The 16025-nt window shown below is 50.4% G+C and overlaps 1 pseudogene; it reads right to left on the bottom strand.

The window, feature by feature from the left end:
- Positions 1–8405: 8405 nt before the first annotated feature.
- Positions 8406–9112, bottom strand: LOC123607309 (annotated as a pseudogene).
- Between the last annotated feature and the right edge of the window lie 6913 nt (positions 9113–16025).

The raw sequence follows: 16025 nt of genomic DNA on the forward strand, positions 1-16025 counted from the left end.
ATTCTGAAGCTGAATCGAAACCACCTAAGGAGCGGAGGGCTGATGTCACCATCTGATTGAGACATTTTCCTGGGTGCCCGTTTGCGAGGTACATGCCGTCAGGAATGAGATTTCCCACTTTGTTCTGGAACGAGCACTCAAACTTCCATTTTAAGGTTAAATTTGGTTGGCAGAAGAAAGATCTAGATCTGTAGTCTGAGATATTTTGCAAGCTAGCAAGACAATTTATTCAGTGTATTCAGAGGCAATTTTGCTCGTAAGAGAATGGCCAGGTCAGAGTTACCGCGTTAATTATAACGGGTTGGTAACTGCATTCAGTTTTCTGTGGCAAACATTGTTCACGACTTGAAGAGAGTAAGCACGATTTCCTGTGACAAACATACTCTAACATAGGGTTTCCTGTAGCACACATTTAAGGGGATCTGGAGGTAATCTAGATTTAAGGTGGAGGCCGCGTGGGGTAGAGTTCAGACCTGTTCCATTTGATCTTAAAGCAGACTTCGTTCCCCTGCAGGGTGGGGTTATTCGTTCTGCTGTGGTACACGTTGCGGTGACATGAACGAACCCTGTGCAAGCAGCAAACAGGGCAGTGTTTTCGGTGTAAGGAAGAGTCACATTTTCATCAGTGGTCTCCCCTCGCACATGAACTAGTGAACAAAGAGCAAATGAAACTTGAATTAAGCAGAAGAAAGAGGACAATAAAGATAAGAACAGAAATCAATGAACTGGGTGGTAGATAAACAATAGAAAAAACCGATGACACCAAAAGTTGGTTCTCAGGGAAGATCAACCACACTGATAAGTCGCTAACAAGACCGGTGGGAAATGACAAGGTGAGGTCCAGCATGCTGACATCAGGAGTGAGACAAAAATCCAACAGGTTCGGCACACGTTAAAGGGATAAGGGCATATTATGAACAATTCATGCCAAAAAATTCTACCACTTAGATAAAAGGAACAAATTCCTTGAAAGCCAGCCTGTCGAGCCCATGCAGGAAGGAGCAGGTGTGTTTCATGTTCCTACATCTATGAAAAAAATGGATTTGTATAATTAAAAGCCTTCACATAAAGAAAACTATAGCTGTATTGGTGAAATCTACCCAAATTTAAGGAAGACATAATACCAGTTCTACAGAAACTTCCAGAAAACTGAAGAGGAGAGAATACTTTCCAATTCATTCTCTAAGGCCAGTGTTGCAGTGATACCTGCACTAGAAAGACAATACAAGACAATAAAACCACAGGCCAATATGTATCAAGAACTTGGATGCACATATTCTTTTTTGGTTTCAAATATTTATTTATTTATTTAGAGAGAGGGACAGAGAGCAGGAATGGGGGAGGGGCAGAGAGAGAAAGTGGGGGGAGAGAGGGAGAGAGAGAATCCCCAGCAAGCTTCATGCTGTCAGTGCAGGGCTTGACATGGGGCTCAAACCCACGAACCGTGAGATCCTGACCTGAGCTGAGATCAAGAGTCAGATGCTTAACTGACTGAGTCGCCCAGGTGCCCTATGGATGCACATATTCTTTTTTTTTTTTTTTTTTTTTAATTTTTTTTCAACGTTTATTTATTTTTGGGACAGAGAGAGACAGAGCATGAACGGGGGAGGGTCAGAGAGAGAGGGAGACACAGAATCGGAAACAGGCTCCAGGCTCTGAGCCATCAGCCCAGAGCCCGACGCGGGGCTCGAACTCCCGGACCGCGAGATCGTGACCTGGCTGAAGTCGGACGCTTAACCGACTGCGCCACCCAGGCGCCCCGGATGCACATGTTCTTAACAAAATTTTAGCAACTTGAAATATATATATTTATAAATATGTAAATAAGTATATAATGCATTGTGGCCAAGAGGGATTTATCCCAGGAATGTGAGGTTGATCTGACATTCAAAACTTGGCATAATCCATCATATTTACAAATTACAAACAAAAAGCCATATGATGATCTCAACAGATGCAGAAAGAACATTTGACAAAATCCAGCACCTGTTTCTGACAAGAACTTCCAGTGACTATTAATAGAAGGGTTTCTACAACCGGATAAAGAGAATGTACAAAGTATAGCTAATGTTCTACTTAACAGTGAAAGAAACTTAACGCCAACACACTTGAATACAGATTCATGAAACAAACGAGTTCCCAGAATAACTCACCAAAATTGACAAAAGGGATAAACAGAAACCAACACATCTCTACTATGAAAGAAGTGAAAGTTAATGTTAAGCCTTTCCAGCATAGACCTAGGTGGTGCCACATTGAAATCCACAAAACATTTAGTGAAGAAATAACTCCAACCTACACTTTTGATTTCCCTGAATTAATTGTCTTTTCATTAAACTCTTCTTCAATCATGCCCTTTGAGTATGCTATTCATTTCCTCCTGGGACTCTAACTGATATAGTTTATCTTGAGACAGCTCATAAAATCAGAAATATATACAGCCTTTGGGAATGTATATAGTGCATCTGTATTTTATAAATCATAATAGCATCACATTTTCCCCAAATTGTATGCACAATCAGTACTATTTATTCGGTGTTCAACCAGTGCTTGGTTAGTACAGATTTGTGGGTCCCTTGTAATAATTTCCCACGTTCTCAGCAAGGTCCCAAAGCCCTGAGTTTGAGAACCCCTGTCACAGATCATTGCAAATCAGGAGCATCAGTCACCATTGCCTTGAGAATAACCTGTGACGTAAGCCACGGACCCCAACCTGGCTGGTTAACAGAATCACCCGAACCTTTCAAAATGCTGATTCCTATGCCCCACCCACTACCTTCTGTGTTTCACTCCCGGGGCCTCTGATGATCAGCCGTGTTTGAGATCAACGATTTAAGTAACTGAGAGCGCCTACAGGGCCTGGGGACTTTGACTCTTAGAAGTCTGGCTTTTAAAGGAAAGGTCAGCCATGAGGGTGAACAATTCACTTTCGGTAAATCCAATATACGTTACCTATGTCAGGGCTCACGGTATTTCCTGTGAGCTTCCTCCCTTCCTGGATACACGGAAAATGTTTATCAGCCCCATGGCAGTGACTGACTGCCATTGGTCTGGGAGCAGAAGTGGCACGTGTCACTCGGGGAGCAGGTAAAAGCCGCCGTGTGGTTCTCCACGTGCTCTCGCCCCTCTGCGGTGGCCCCCGGCATCGCACTCGGGGCAGGGGAGGGCACACTGCGCCTGAGTGAGCCGTCCATCGGGGCCAGCTGCCCGCACAGACTCCAGACCCGCAGTGGAATTTGAGTGAGCACAAAATAAACCTCGTCGAGATGGTTTGGAATTGATTGTAATCCCAGCAACATCTAGCTTATCTGATTTAGCATGGTTGAGACATTGCTCAGCTCTTATAGATTATAATTCTAAAAGTACATAGGGATGCCTGGGCACCTCAGTTGGTTAAGCATCTAACTCTTGGTTTCGGCTCAGTTCATAATCTCAGAGTTTGTGGGCTCAAGCCCTGTGTTGGGCTCTGTGCTGACAGAGTGGAGCCTGCTTGGGATTCTCTCTCTCTTCCTCTGCCCCTTTTCTGTTCTCTCTCTCTCTCCCTCTTTAAATAAATACATAAATAAACAAACAACTAAATAAACATTAAAAAAAAGCTACATAGCATCATGGGAAAATGCTCAGGCAGGGGAGGAGGGGTGCTTAAACCTGCCTCACCCACCACGAGTCTGCTTGACCTTGACCTAAATCCTACCCCCTAGGAGAGTATTCGTAGCATTCTTTATAGACGATGACGGTCCAAGAAGTGGGACTGCTGGAGAAGTTCCTGGAGAGAGCCTCCTCAGAAGGACAGATGGCGTGTGTTCTGTGTACTTTGTAGGGAGGCATGGAGATGGCCACCCCATCTCCCTTCAAGGAGGGGACCAGCTGCCCCAGATGCTGGCAGGCCCCCCAGGACTTGTCTTGGGGGCAGAGTTGTCTGGCCGCACAGGCTCACTTTCTTCCTAGATGGCACACCTCTGACCACCAGGGTGTGGGGGCCTGGCCCGTGGGCCCCCTGTCTGATGGCTGTGCAGCACTGCGGTGTTCTGGGACCCCTGTGGGGCTGCCCCGGACCCTGTGGAGCTCTGGTACCCACCTGCACAGGCGTGTGTGCCTCGCAGGTGCCCCTGCCTAGATGCCCCTGCAGCATCGGCTTCTGGGGACCCGGCCTGTGATGGGCGAGGGGTGTATGTTGGACGTCCAGCACCACGAGAGCTCCAGGCCTCCCAGAGGGGCTGGGGCATGAGGCGTACCGACAGAAAGAAGCCACCCAGGAATGAAAACGTCAAAGCCATTTGACACAAAGGCGCGGAAACTGCTGAGATGGCGTTTGGTTAGGGCTCCTTCCTGCGGCGGTTACGCACATCAGGCAGTATATTTTCCCAGCCGCGCTGCCCCCGACAAGATGGAGTGCGTTCCTGACACACAGAATTTTCCAATAAAGATTTCATTGTCTCGTTCCCCTGTGAGAAGTGAGAAGTGAACTTGATATCTCTCTGTTCAACCTTCATCAATAAAAAATTTTTCTGGTTGGGTTATTCCTGTTGATTCTTAATGAAGTGGCGTTTTATGAGGTGCCATTCAGTTCCAAACTTCAGAAAGAGTCAAGGATATATGGCCTGGCAGAGTGGATGCATTAAACATTGAAATGTATATTAATGGCTGTGTGCATACATAACGCGGTGAAATAAATACACAGTTATCGGGGATTTAATACACCTCATCCAGAAAAGGATATATCACACATTAAAACATAATTACTGGCTGGAAATGGAAATAGATCACCTGCTAAACCAGATTCATCAAGCTGACTCCCATATATCACCCGCTGAACCAGATACAGTACCTATTGAGTCTGACATATCACCGCCTCGCCCAGACACGCAGCAACTGATTTAGATCCATAGCACTAATATACTAAATCGGTGACCACCCCTTGACTGAAATATATTGTCACTCAGTGAAAAATATCTTTGTGACGGAGCACATTGACTGAAAATTGCATCCACTATACGGTCTGGTAAACTCAGCCGGGCTGCCTGGCACAGGCAGTAACTGAGGGTGGGCCTGGGGCCCCGGGGGGGAGGCTGGTCATGCTGGGGGAGGGGGGCAGTTCGCCATCTGTGAGTCAGCCAGTGATGGAGGCCAGCATGAGCCGAGGGCCCCGCCCCAAGCAGGGGTCTCTGGGGACGAAGGAGGAGGCAGCTCCAGGGACAGGCTCGCTCCCTGCGGGCAGGAGGCTGGCTGAAGTGGGGGAGCGAGTGTCACTGTGGATTTTCTTTATCAGTTCAGCTTATTGGGGGCCCTTGGGTGGCTCCGTCGGTTAAGCGTCTGACTTCGGCTCAGGTCGTGATCTCATAGTTCATGAGTTCGAGCCCCGCATCAGGCTCTGTGTTTGGAAACTGCTTCGAATTCTGTGCCTCCCTCACTCTCTCTGCCCCTCCCCAACTCGCACTCTGTCTCTCGAAAATAAATAAACATTAAAAAAAATTTAAATTCAGCTTATGTTACCCCCTTTCCTTAATCTCCAAACACCATTTTGTGTGTGGGGTGTATGTGTGTGTGTGTGTGGCGGGGGGGGGGGGGTGGAAAACCCTTTCTGGGCACTTTTTACATTTATTTAAATTCAAGTTAGTTAACATACAGCATAGTACTGGTTTCAGGAGTAGAAGCCAGAGATTCATCCCTTACATATGACACCCAGTGCTCATGTGTCCAGATGTGTCCTCCTCAGTGCTCGTCACCCGTTTAGCCCATCCCCCAACCGCATCCCCTGCAGCAACCCTCAGTCTGTTCTCTGTACTTAAGGGTCTCTTATGGTTTGCCTCCCTCTCTGTTTTTATCTTATTTTATTTTCCCTTCTCTTCTCCTGTGTTCATCTGTTTTTGTTTCTTAAATTCCATATAAGTGAAATCATGTATCTGTCTTTCTCTGACTGATTTCACTTAGCATAATACATTCTAGTTCCATCCACGTTGTGGCAAATGGTAAGATTTCATTCTTCTTGATCACTGAGTAGTATTCCATCGTATGTACACACATCTTCTCTATCCATTCATCATCCATCGATGGACATTTGGGCTCTTTCCATACTTTGGCTCTTGTCGATAGTGCTGCTAGAAACATGGGGGTGCATGTGTCCTTTGAAACAGCACACCTGTATCCCGTGGATAAATGCCTAGTAGTGCAATTGCTGGGTCGTAGGGTCGTTCTATTTTTAATCTTTTGAGGAACCTCATACTAGGCATTTCCTTAGAATATCTCCTTAAAGATCTTCCTTCTCCTAGACCACTTCTGGTGTTCACCTCTTAGCCAGTTTAACTCCCAGAGGGGTCCGCATGCGCGTGTGCGTCCCCCGGGTGGGATCCTGGGTGGGGTCCGCTCCAGGCTGCAGACCTGTGCACCCCTGCTCAGCCTGGCTGGGGGCTGGGGATCCTGGAGGCGACAGGGAGAGGGGACTGTGGAAATCAGCTGGCCGGGCCTGTGTTTTAGGTGAGGACCCCGCTCTGCAGACAGCAGTGACACAGCCTTGGTCCCACTCTCTGTGAGGCCAGGCTGTCTGAGTCTCAGGCTGCGGGAGGGCTTGCGTCTCCACAGGCATCGGCTGAGCCTCAGGCGGCGGCGGTGACCCAACATGGTGCGGAGCACAATTCCGGGACTGCGTGATGAGCACCTTTGGGTTTGTGGGAAACCACTGAACTGTCATGTGTCGCACCCCCACCAGCACAGAATGGCCGCGATCGCCGTTGCCCTGCATGCTCCCAGTGTCTGGTGCCTCACTGTTCCGGATTGTGCCATTCTACTAGGTGCCTGGTGGGATTCTGTAATTGCGAAGGGCAGTTTTTAAGACCTCTAGATGAGGCTCTCCTTCTGATCCTTCCCCCTCTTTCCTTGCACCCCATCCCACCCCCCAGGCCACGTTCCTTCTACCCACACAGTCCACTGGCCCCGAGATTCTGCATCAGACTGGCCGCCGTGAGAAGCGCCTTGTGCTCCAGGCAGCCCCCCCCACCCCCCGGACCCTCCGACCATGCAGTCGCTTCAGGCCTGTTAGACCAGAGGTGCTCAGTTTACTCAACTCACAAAACATGCAATTGACTAAGAGCCCTGGAATTCTCTATGTATTTCCATTCTGGAAATACCACTCTCGTATTTGTTCAGCCTGAATTTTGTTGCTAAAGACCCAAATTTATTTTATTTTTATTAAAAAATTTTTTAAAAGTTTATTCATTCTGAGAGCGAGAGCGAGAATGAGAGAGAGAGAGAGAGAGAGAGAGAATCCCAAGCAGGTTCTGCTCTAGCAGCATAGAGTCTGACGCGGGCTTGAACCCACGAACCACAAGATCATGACCTGAGTCGAGATCGAGAGACACTTAACCAACTGAGCCACCCAGGAGCCCCCCAAATTAATTTTAAACTAGAATTCCTAGATCTCTCCCGTCTGTTTCCTCACCTGTACGAAGGGCCTATTGGACCCTGTTCATCCTATAGGATGAATTTCTATAGTCTGACCAAAATGATTAAAAGAAAAAATTGAGGAAGTCTGGCAGAGTCTTGGCAGTCATAGGGTGATGGGTGTCTGCACGAGGCAGGCTGGAGGTGCCTTCTGCTGTCTGGGAGCCGGCTCTCTAAACTGCTCTTGCTTTTTGATTTCTTCCCATGTTTCTCCTCTGAAACTACAAGGTCTCTAAAAGCTACCGGTGACTTACTCTCAAGCCCACAGAGGCTCCCCCTGCAGCAGCCGAGGAGGCCCAGGTTAGAAGAGGGGACAGAGAAGATGCCCCATCATACACCAGCTGCTGGTACACTGGGGTCTTACAAGGGACCCTTCAGCAATTCAGTCCTCACAAAGGGTTCCCCTGCCGTCGGAGGGGACAAGGCAGTCCCAACCCACCTACAACATGCCCAGCCATTCTGAAAATGAAACCGTGCAGTGTGGTGACCTGGCAGGGGCGCGAAGGGGGGTCAGGCGGAGAAAAGTTGTTAAAAATTCACCTTCTGGCGTTCCACCTCCAGGGGCTTGGATTCTGTAGGCCCGGGATGGGGCCCCGCAATCTGTATTTTTAATAAGTGCTTGCTGTGGATTGAATTGTGTTCCTTCCAAATTCGTATGTTGAAGCCCTAACCCCCCATGTTGCGACTGTTTGCAGACGGGGCCTTTACAGAAGCAGTCAAGGATAAATGAGATAAAAAGGTGGAGCCCTGATCTGGTAGGATTAGTGTCCACAGGAGGCCACAGGGTGGCTGTCTATACACCAGGAGGAGAGCTCTCCCCAGAAACCAAATCAGCCAGCACCTTGATCTGGGACTCTGAGCCTCCAGGACTGTGAGAAAATCAATTACTGCTTTTCTTTAAACGGGCTTTAATTTACTATATTTTTCTTGTACAAAACTGTGTGGTGGCTGGAGTCTGGTGTGGGTCTTTACAAGACAGTGAATTCCTGATAGGGAGACTTGGGGAACTCGGTCTCTCCCCAGAGGTCAGAAGTGAGACAGCCGTACGCCTTGGAAATGGCATCAGAGTGGCCTTGGTGAAGTTGCCCCAGGTGGGGTGCAGTCCCCGGCCGAGGGGCAGCCGTCGTCAGCACCGGCCATTGTCAGTAGCTTCTTGGGCACAGGGGCTGAGATGATGCCAGTGCCTCTGGCGGCAGGGATGAGGCACACCAGCGCAGAGCCATGGTGGCCGGTCACCTTTGGTGGCACAATGTGAGGCTTGCTGGTCCGGTTACCCCAGTAGCCTCGCCGTACTGGACAGTGGAAAGCTTAGTCAGGGTGATGGCCCCACGGATGGCAGTGGCTACCTCCTCGGAGCACTTAACACCCAGACCGACATATCCAACATATCCATGGTCATCTCTGATGGCAACAAGTGCCCTGAACCTGGTCCTGTGGCCAGCCTGGGTCTGCTTTTGCGCAGGCGTAATCTCTGAAACCTCGTCTTTGAGGGACAAATCAATGATCTCAGATTCCCTGATGGGCAGGGAGAAGAGAAGATCTCCTCCAGGGACTTGATCTTCCTGTCCTTGACCAGGTGGCCCCGCTTGGTGGCGGGGATCCCCTTCTTGCCCCCCCGCCTTGCCTCTGTGAGCTGTGTGGCCTTGGCCTTGGCCACAACCATCACCATGAGCATGACCACAGCCCCAGATGCTGCCGCCAAAGCCTCTTGGAAGCTTCTGCAGCACCAGCATCGTCTGCCGTTTGCTGTTTTCTTGGAGAAGAGGCCAGTTTCTGACATTTAAACCACCTTGTTCGTGGTATTCTTTTATGGCAGCCAGAGCAGACTAATGCCGCTCTCCAAGTGCTTCTGATGCAGGGTCGTTTCACAGACAAAGAAACAAAGACGTCACAGTTGGGTATGTTGTCAGAATCCATATTTGAACCTTGGTCTGTGGGGTTCTGTTGCCACTGAGTCATCCTGCCCTTTGTTGAACTGGCACTGGATTTGCCTTTATAACTAGAGGTCACAGGAAGTGAGGGACGTGCCCTGTGCCCACAGGTGCACATGGGGCCATGTCCATCTTCTGCACCTGCTGTTTCACATCAGCCTCGCGTCATTTTCCATGGTTGTCTTGTGCAATAGGTCCTATTACTTCTAACAGATTAGCACACTGAGGGGCAGAGAAGGAAGGGTCGCCCAACTAGAAAATGGCGGAGTCAGGATGATTTGGACCCAAGACAATCTTACCCTTCTCATCACGTTGGGAGGCTCCGTAACGGCTCTTCCCCTGTGATTTTGTGGTAGGAGCCCGGGGCACGTGTGGGCACACAGTGGCTTGTCTTTTCTGAAGCTCCCAGGCTCATCCGGAGGTGACATCCCTGAATTTACTGGATCCCTTTCCTGGGTCTCCTTCCTCATTTCCTTCCGGCTTCAGAGGCCAGAAAGTAGTGTCATCCCAGGGCCTTGGGTTTGGTCATATTTTACCAAGGCTGCTCCTTGGATCTTCCTCTCTGCCTGTTAGATTGTTCTTTTACCTTAAGATGGAGAGCCCATTCCGGGAAGGTCCATATATTTTTTTCCAATTGATTTCTTGTCAAGACTAACAAGATCAATCAAATCATATGGCCAATAAAACTGATTTAGCACTCATAAAGCCCCATGACATCTCATCTGCGCTGAGAATGAATGACGTGGAGCTGCTCGGTGCCTCTTCCCTCTGGGTCACAGGAGGATGGCATATCCACGTGCCCGCCTTCCAGGACTCTCTTCCCACACAGCACACAGGTGCCAGGGATGGCCCAGGGCGGGGAGGCCCTTACTGTGCTGGTAGGAAGCAAAGCTACGAAGAGGGCAGCAGGGTAGATTTTACCCGTAAACTAACAGGAGGTGGTGTTAGAGGAAATATCTGAAATGTTCGGGAGAAAAGATAATTGGGAAAATCAATACTTTCCGTTTTGACCTTGTGCTGGGACTTCTGTGGCTTACTCCCTTCCACTGTCTCACAAAGAGCACTGCTTACAGAGCCGTGATTGAACCATGTGACCCTGTCCTTCTTGGCCGTGGCTGCTTGGTCAAGGCTGGGTACTGTTTTGAGAGAGGTCCAAAGAATCCTCCCTTCAGAATTTGAAAGCGGGCACTGAGAGACTGAGTGAAGAGTCAAGGGACAGACAAGAAGCCAACACTTGTAAGGTCGCTCGTCCCAGAAGTGGTGAGGCATGAAGTTGGAGGTTCACAGAACCCTTTTCTTGAGATCTCTGGAGGGGCCCCGGCCCCATGTCTTCCGCTTCTCTTGGGATCCCTGAAGCCTAGTACCCTGTAATAAATCCTCCTTTCCTGGAGACAGCTGTGTGGATTTATATTTCGGACAACCAGAGTATATCCCGATTGGAACATATCTTTGTGGAATAATCTACCCTACCTCATCCAGATCTTAGAGAAATTTTACACATGGTGAACTTCTGAGACCATAAGGCTCCGGGATGGCTGATGTGTATAGCCTGCAGGAGTGTTACTTGTGGAGTGCATTAACATTTACAAAAAGTGTTTTGAGGTGCTCACGTAGGCTCTCCTGTTTACCCCAGGCCCCTCCATTCCTTTTTGTCTTACACGTTGCCTTCTTCGCACAGTATCATTCCTTTCCAGCCCCTGAGGACATTCAGCTTGTGACTCCTACTCCAGCCCAATCCTTGAACTTTGCAGAGAGGTGAAGCAACTTTCCTAAGGCCACACAGTTAGGTGTTATCATGACTGGGGCCAGGATCAAGTGGTTTCGGACTTCCAAGAAAAATGGAGATGGAATGCTAGCCGTCATGTCTAATTTTCCCCCCTCAACTTTATTGAGGTGAAATTGGCACAAACAGTGCAAGTTTAAGGTGTATGATGTGATGATTTGATGCACGTATATATTGTAACTTGATCGTCACGATAAGGTTAGTTAGCACATTGTGATGGTTAATTTTGTGTGTCAACCTGACTTGGTTGTGGATGCCCACACAGCTGGTAGAATAGAATTTCTGGGTGTGTCTGGGAGGATGTTTCCAGAAGAGATTAGCATTTGATTCAGTAGGACTGACTTCAGAGATCCACCCTCACTGACGTGGAAGAGTATCAAAATGGAGCAAACCGGCGAAGGAAGAGTAAATTCTCTCTCTGTTCCTGAGCTGGGATAGCCATCTTCTCTGGCCCTTGGATATGGCAGCTCCTGGGTCTTGGGTCTTCAGACTCAGACTGAATGATCCCAACCACTGGCTTTGCTTGTTCTTAGGCAGATTGTGGGACTTCTCAGCCTCTCTAACCCGCGTGAGCCAATTCCTAGAATACATTTCCCCTTCCCTCTCTCTCCCCTTCTCTCTCCCTCTCTGTCTCATTGGTTCTGTTTTTCTGGAGAATACTGACTGCTAACTAGCCCCGTGAAAGAATCAAGTGTATGTTTTTGAGTCCCTCACGCGCGCACTGGTATCTACCATTGGTTTTGTTTTGTTTTGTTTTGTTTTGTTTTGTTTTGTTTTGTTTTATTTTATTTTGTTTTGTTTTGTTTTATTTTGTTTTATTTTGTTTTATTTTACTTTATTTCATTTCATTTTATGTTATTTTATTTTATTTATTTTTGATAGAGACAGAGAACAAGTCGGGGAGGGGCAGAGAGAGGAGACACAGAATCCAAAGCAGGCTCCAGGCTCCGAGCTGTCAGCGCAGAGCCCGGCGCGGGGCTCGAACTCATGAACCATGAGATCATGACCTGAGCCGAAGTTGGACGCTCAACCAACTGAGCCACCCAGGCGCCCCTCTACCATCGGTTAATTTGGGTCCGGGTGGTCTTCCTCTTACTGTGCCCCTGGCCCCACGCCTCCTGGGCAGCATTATCCAGAGAACCTCATGAGGTGGAGAGCCATTCATTTCCCCTTCCTCCAATAGTTGGCTTGTAAACTATCCTAGGATACCCTATGTGGACGTCCAAGTTTCACGGATGTTTTCTGGTGTCTGCGACGTTTTCTCACTGCGGCACCACACTGGGCACGATTAGCGGTTCTGGTTTTAGCGCTTTGGGGCCAACAAAGTCAGAGCAGTTCCTGGTGCCCTAAGGACATGGGGGAGACTTGGTTCTAACACCTATGGAGGCAGAAGGCAGCTAAAGTGTTTTCAGGGCATCCTTGATGTTCTGAGGCTTCAGGGGAGCTGGCATTGAGTCCCTCCTGCTGTCCCTGGGTAGGTACCTGCTTTTCACCAGCAGCCTTAGGTCAAAGCCTACGTTCACAGGCTTTGACAAAAGGATCCCACCAGGCACCCGGGAAAGTACGCCCGGTGCCTGGCTCCTCCACTTTGCTGGTGTTCCCGGCAGGGATTTCCCCTTCTGGGTCTCAGCGCCCTCTTTGCGGTGTCCCACCAATGACAGTCTCCATCTTGGGTGCCCGGCTTATTCTGAACCTCCACCTGTTCCTGGAAGCGGGCATTTGGGGGGTAACGAATCGTGTCCTTCTGTTGTGGCTACCTCCCCGCGATCCATGGCTGGGGGTGAGTCCAGCGACCTGTCACAGAAACTTGTCCACACAGTGCCGCATCTGGATGATGTATTGTGGCCATTCCTTAGGGGGTGCCACCCAGAGCTAGTGTTCCGTTAAGCCCGAGTGCGTGTGTGTGTATTTTCACTCCCCTTTGCCCAAGGCTCAGCCAAAATTCAGAGGTGGTCAGGAGGGAATGTGCCCCACACCTGGGCCCAGGGTTACAGAATCATGAATCCGTGGAAGCGGGAGAAGTCTCAGAAACTTGAAAGCTGTCCTCCCCTCACCATGACAAATGAGAGCAACACACACGGGCAAGTGATTTTGATTGATAAATGACCCCGACGCATTTTTGAGGACCGACAGTGCAAATTATGTATTGCAACACTTCCCAAGCAACCCCTGTAAACAAACAGCTATTTTCTTGGTGCATCCACAAAGTAGTAACTGTGTGATCTCCATCCTGGGTTCAGCTCTCTGTCCTCAGCTGGCCCTGTGCAGGCAGCATCTGCTTCCATGGGGCACCTCCAGGTGCCAGCACCCACCCCCAACGGGGTTTCCATCCTGGGGTGGGTGAGCCCCTCCCCCAGACGAGGACTCTCCCTTCTGCTCCATGACTGTCTAGGGTCAAGTCAAGACGTTCTCCCCTGCGCATAACCCTGGGCAGGGCACGTGGAACTTGGGAGATGGTGGTACCCCTCAGGGCACACACTCATCTGTGGTGTTATTAGATCTTCCACATTAAAGCAAAGCCCAGAGGAAAGATGACCACAGGGCAGAGGGCGGGGCTCACACACGCACACTGGGTGCGACTCAGACGCTGGGGACCTTAGCTTTTCAGCACACAGATATGCCGCACACGAGGTCCTGTCAAACACTAACGTTTAATTTCCGAGAGGGCTAGAGGTGAGATTAAATTCCAGGCGAGCATTTTCCAGAGTGAGAGTCTGGGTGCCCCCAACCCTGAGATGACGGCCGTTCAGAGCATGAGGGAAGCAGAAGAACTGTCACGAGGGTCCCACGACCCTGGGGCTGGGTGTCCTGGCAGGGTTTGCACCGGAGAGACTGGTGGGGGGGGGGGGGTTGTTTCCTCCTCAGCACGAGTGCCCAGGGGTGCCAGGTACATCTGGGGCCAGACATCTTAGTTCCCACCGCCTCTTGCGACGTGAGGTCCCCAGCGAGTGGGGGTCCGGAACCTGTCCACACATCTGGTGCGCTGTTGAGGGCAGCCGACTTGCCCACTGCTTTTCACGGAAGACGCCTCATCCTGGCCCAGCGGAGGACAGGGGCTGTGTCTCATTTTGTGCAAGATGATATGTTGATGTTGAACATGCTGCTGCTTTAAGCAGTTTTAGAGGGTTATTTGGCAATCGGGGATTTTCTTTAAAAAATTTTTTTTTAATGTTTATTTTTGAGAGAGAGAGAGCACAGGAGAGAGGGCAGAGTGAGTAGACAGAGGATCCGAAGCAGGCTCTGCACTGACAGCAGAGAGCCTGCTGCGGGGCTCGAAGCCACCAATTCTGAGATCAGGACCCGAACCAGTCGAACGCTTAGCCAACTGAGCCACCCAGGCGCCTGGCAGTTGGGGTTTTCCGTAAACTGCTTGCTGTGCAAACTGACTCTGATGAACTTCTGCTGTACAAGACCCAGTCCCCTCCCTGTCTGGCTGGTAGGCAGACACTTTTGGCCAAAGACATCCCACTGTCCCGTTTTCCACTTCTCTTGTTCTGGGGGCGGGGGAAAGGGGGCTCTGGGGGGCAGGGGACGTGGGAGAAGCTGGGCCAGCTCTCCCTACCCCCTGGACGCCTGGACCCTCTCCCTGTAGTGAGAGGTGAGGAGCCTCCGTGTCTCAGGGAGAGGGGACAAGGTGGCTTCCATTCTGAGAAGAGGATGATGGGATCGGGGTGTTTTCCCGAAAGCAGGTTGTGTTGAGGGGAGACCACGAGGGCACTGAACACCCTACAGAGGAGTAAGGTGGGTGCTCCTGACAATGATTGTGTCCCCTCCCCCCAAATATGTATGTTGAAATCTAATCCCTAAGGTGATGGCGTTTGGAGGTAGGGCTTTGGGGGTGATTAGGTCATGAGAGTGGGGCCCCCTGAAGGGAGGGCTCGGTGCCCTTATGAAAGAGACCCCCGAGCACTCTCTGCCTCTTCTGCTCCATGAAGACACAGCGAGAAGACGCCATCCATCTTGGTGGTGCCTCGGTCTTGAACTTCCAGTCTCCAGGGGCAAGAAATGAACGTCTGTGCTTCATAAACCACCCAGACCGCGGTGTTTTGTTGCAGTGGCTCTGGACGGACTGAGCCAGGGGTGGGGGGGCAGGGCCTGCCGGGGAAGACACAGCAAAGGCCGGGGTGGGGAGCACTGGAAAGGCAGGCAGGTGTCTCTGGAAACTGGGGAGGGGGCTGGCCGCTTTGCACACACAGAGGAGGAGCCCGTAAATGCTTCCCGTTTGCCTGAATGGTTTCACCGCTTTCTGGCCCCTCGGCGAAGTGTTATGAAACAGGGTGACGCAGAGACGTTGGAGGCGCTGGTGGTAAAGGCTCCGGGGAGATTCACCGGGAAGGCGAGGGTGGTTAGCAATGCAGAGTGCAAGCAGAGCAGAGAAGAGCAGGCTGATAGATGAGGAATAAAAATAAAGTACAGGAATGGATGTGATTTCAGCGGAACAGGAGGTTTATGAGGAGTTATTGCCCGGAGCCAAAGGCTCAGAGGTGCGCCCGAGAAGCCCCCCAGCAAGCCTGCAGCGGAGCCCCGGTTTATGATCTGGGGAGGGGAGAGCGGAAGAGAGCTCCGGAGCCGAAAGGGGCAGCCCTCTCCTTCCTGGGCTTGGTGGTGGTAAGATCTCGGCCAGATCGTACGCAGTTCAAGGAGGGGGTCACATCACATCTCTTGTATTGCCTCTCGTCCCAACGCCGTTCTCCCTGCAGCCCCCGTACGTGGTGGTTTTCACGTAATCATCACAAATCCAGAAATACTGAGGCCAGTGGACAGAGCCTGGCCTCCTGCCTCCTCCCCAGCAGCTGGGTCGGGCCAGAATCGTGTGAGTGACCCAACAGCTGCCGGCAGAGACCGCAAAGGGCCAGCGGTATGGGGAGCAGAGC

Source organism: Leopardus geoffroyi, chromosome A2, assembly GCF_018350155.1.
Source record: "Leopardus geoffroyi isolate Oge1 chromosome A2, O.geoffroyi_Oge1_pat1.0, whole genome shotgun sequence".
Lineage (NCBI taxonomy): Eukaryota > Metazoa > Chordata > Mammalia > Carnivora > Felidae > Leopardus > Leopardus geoffroyi.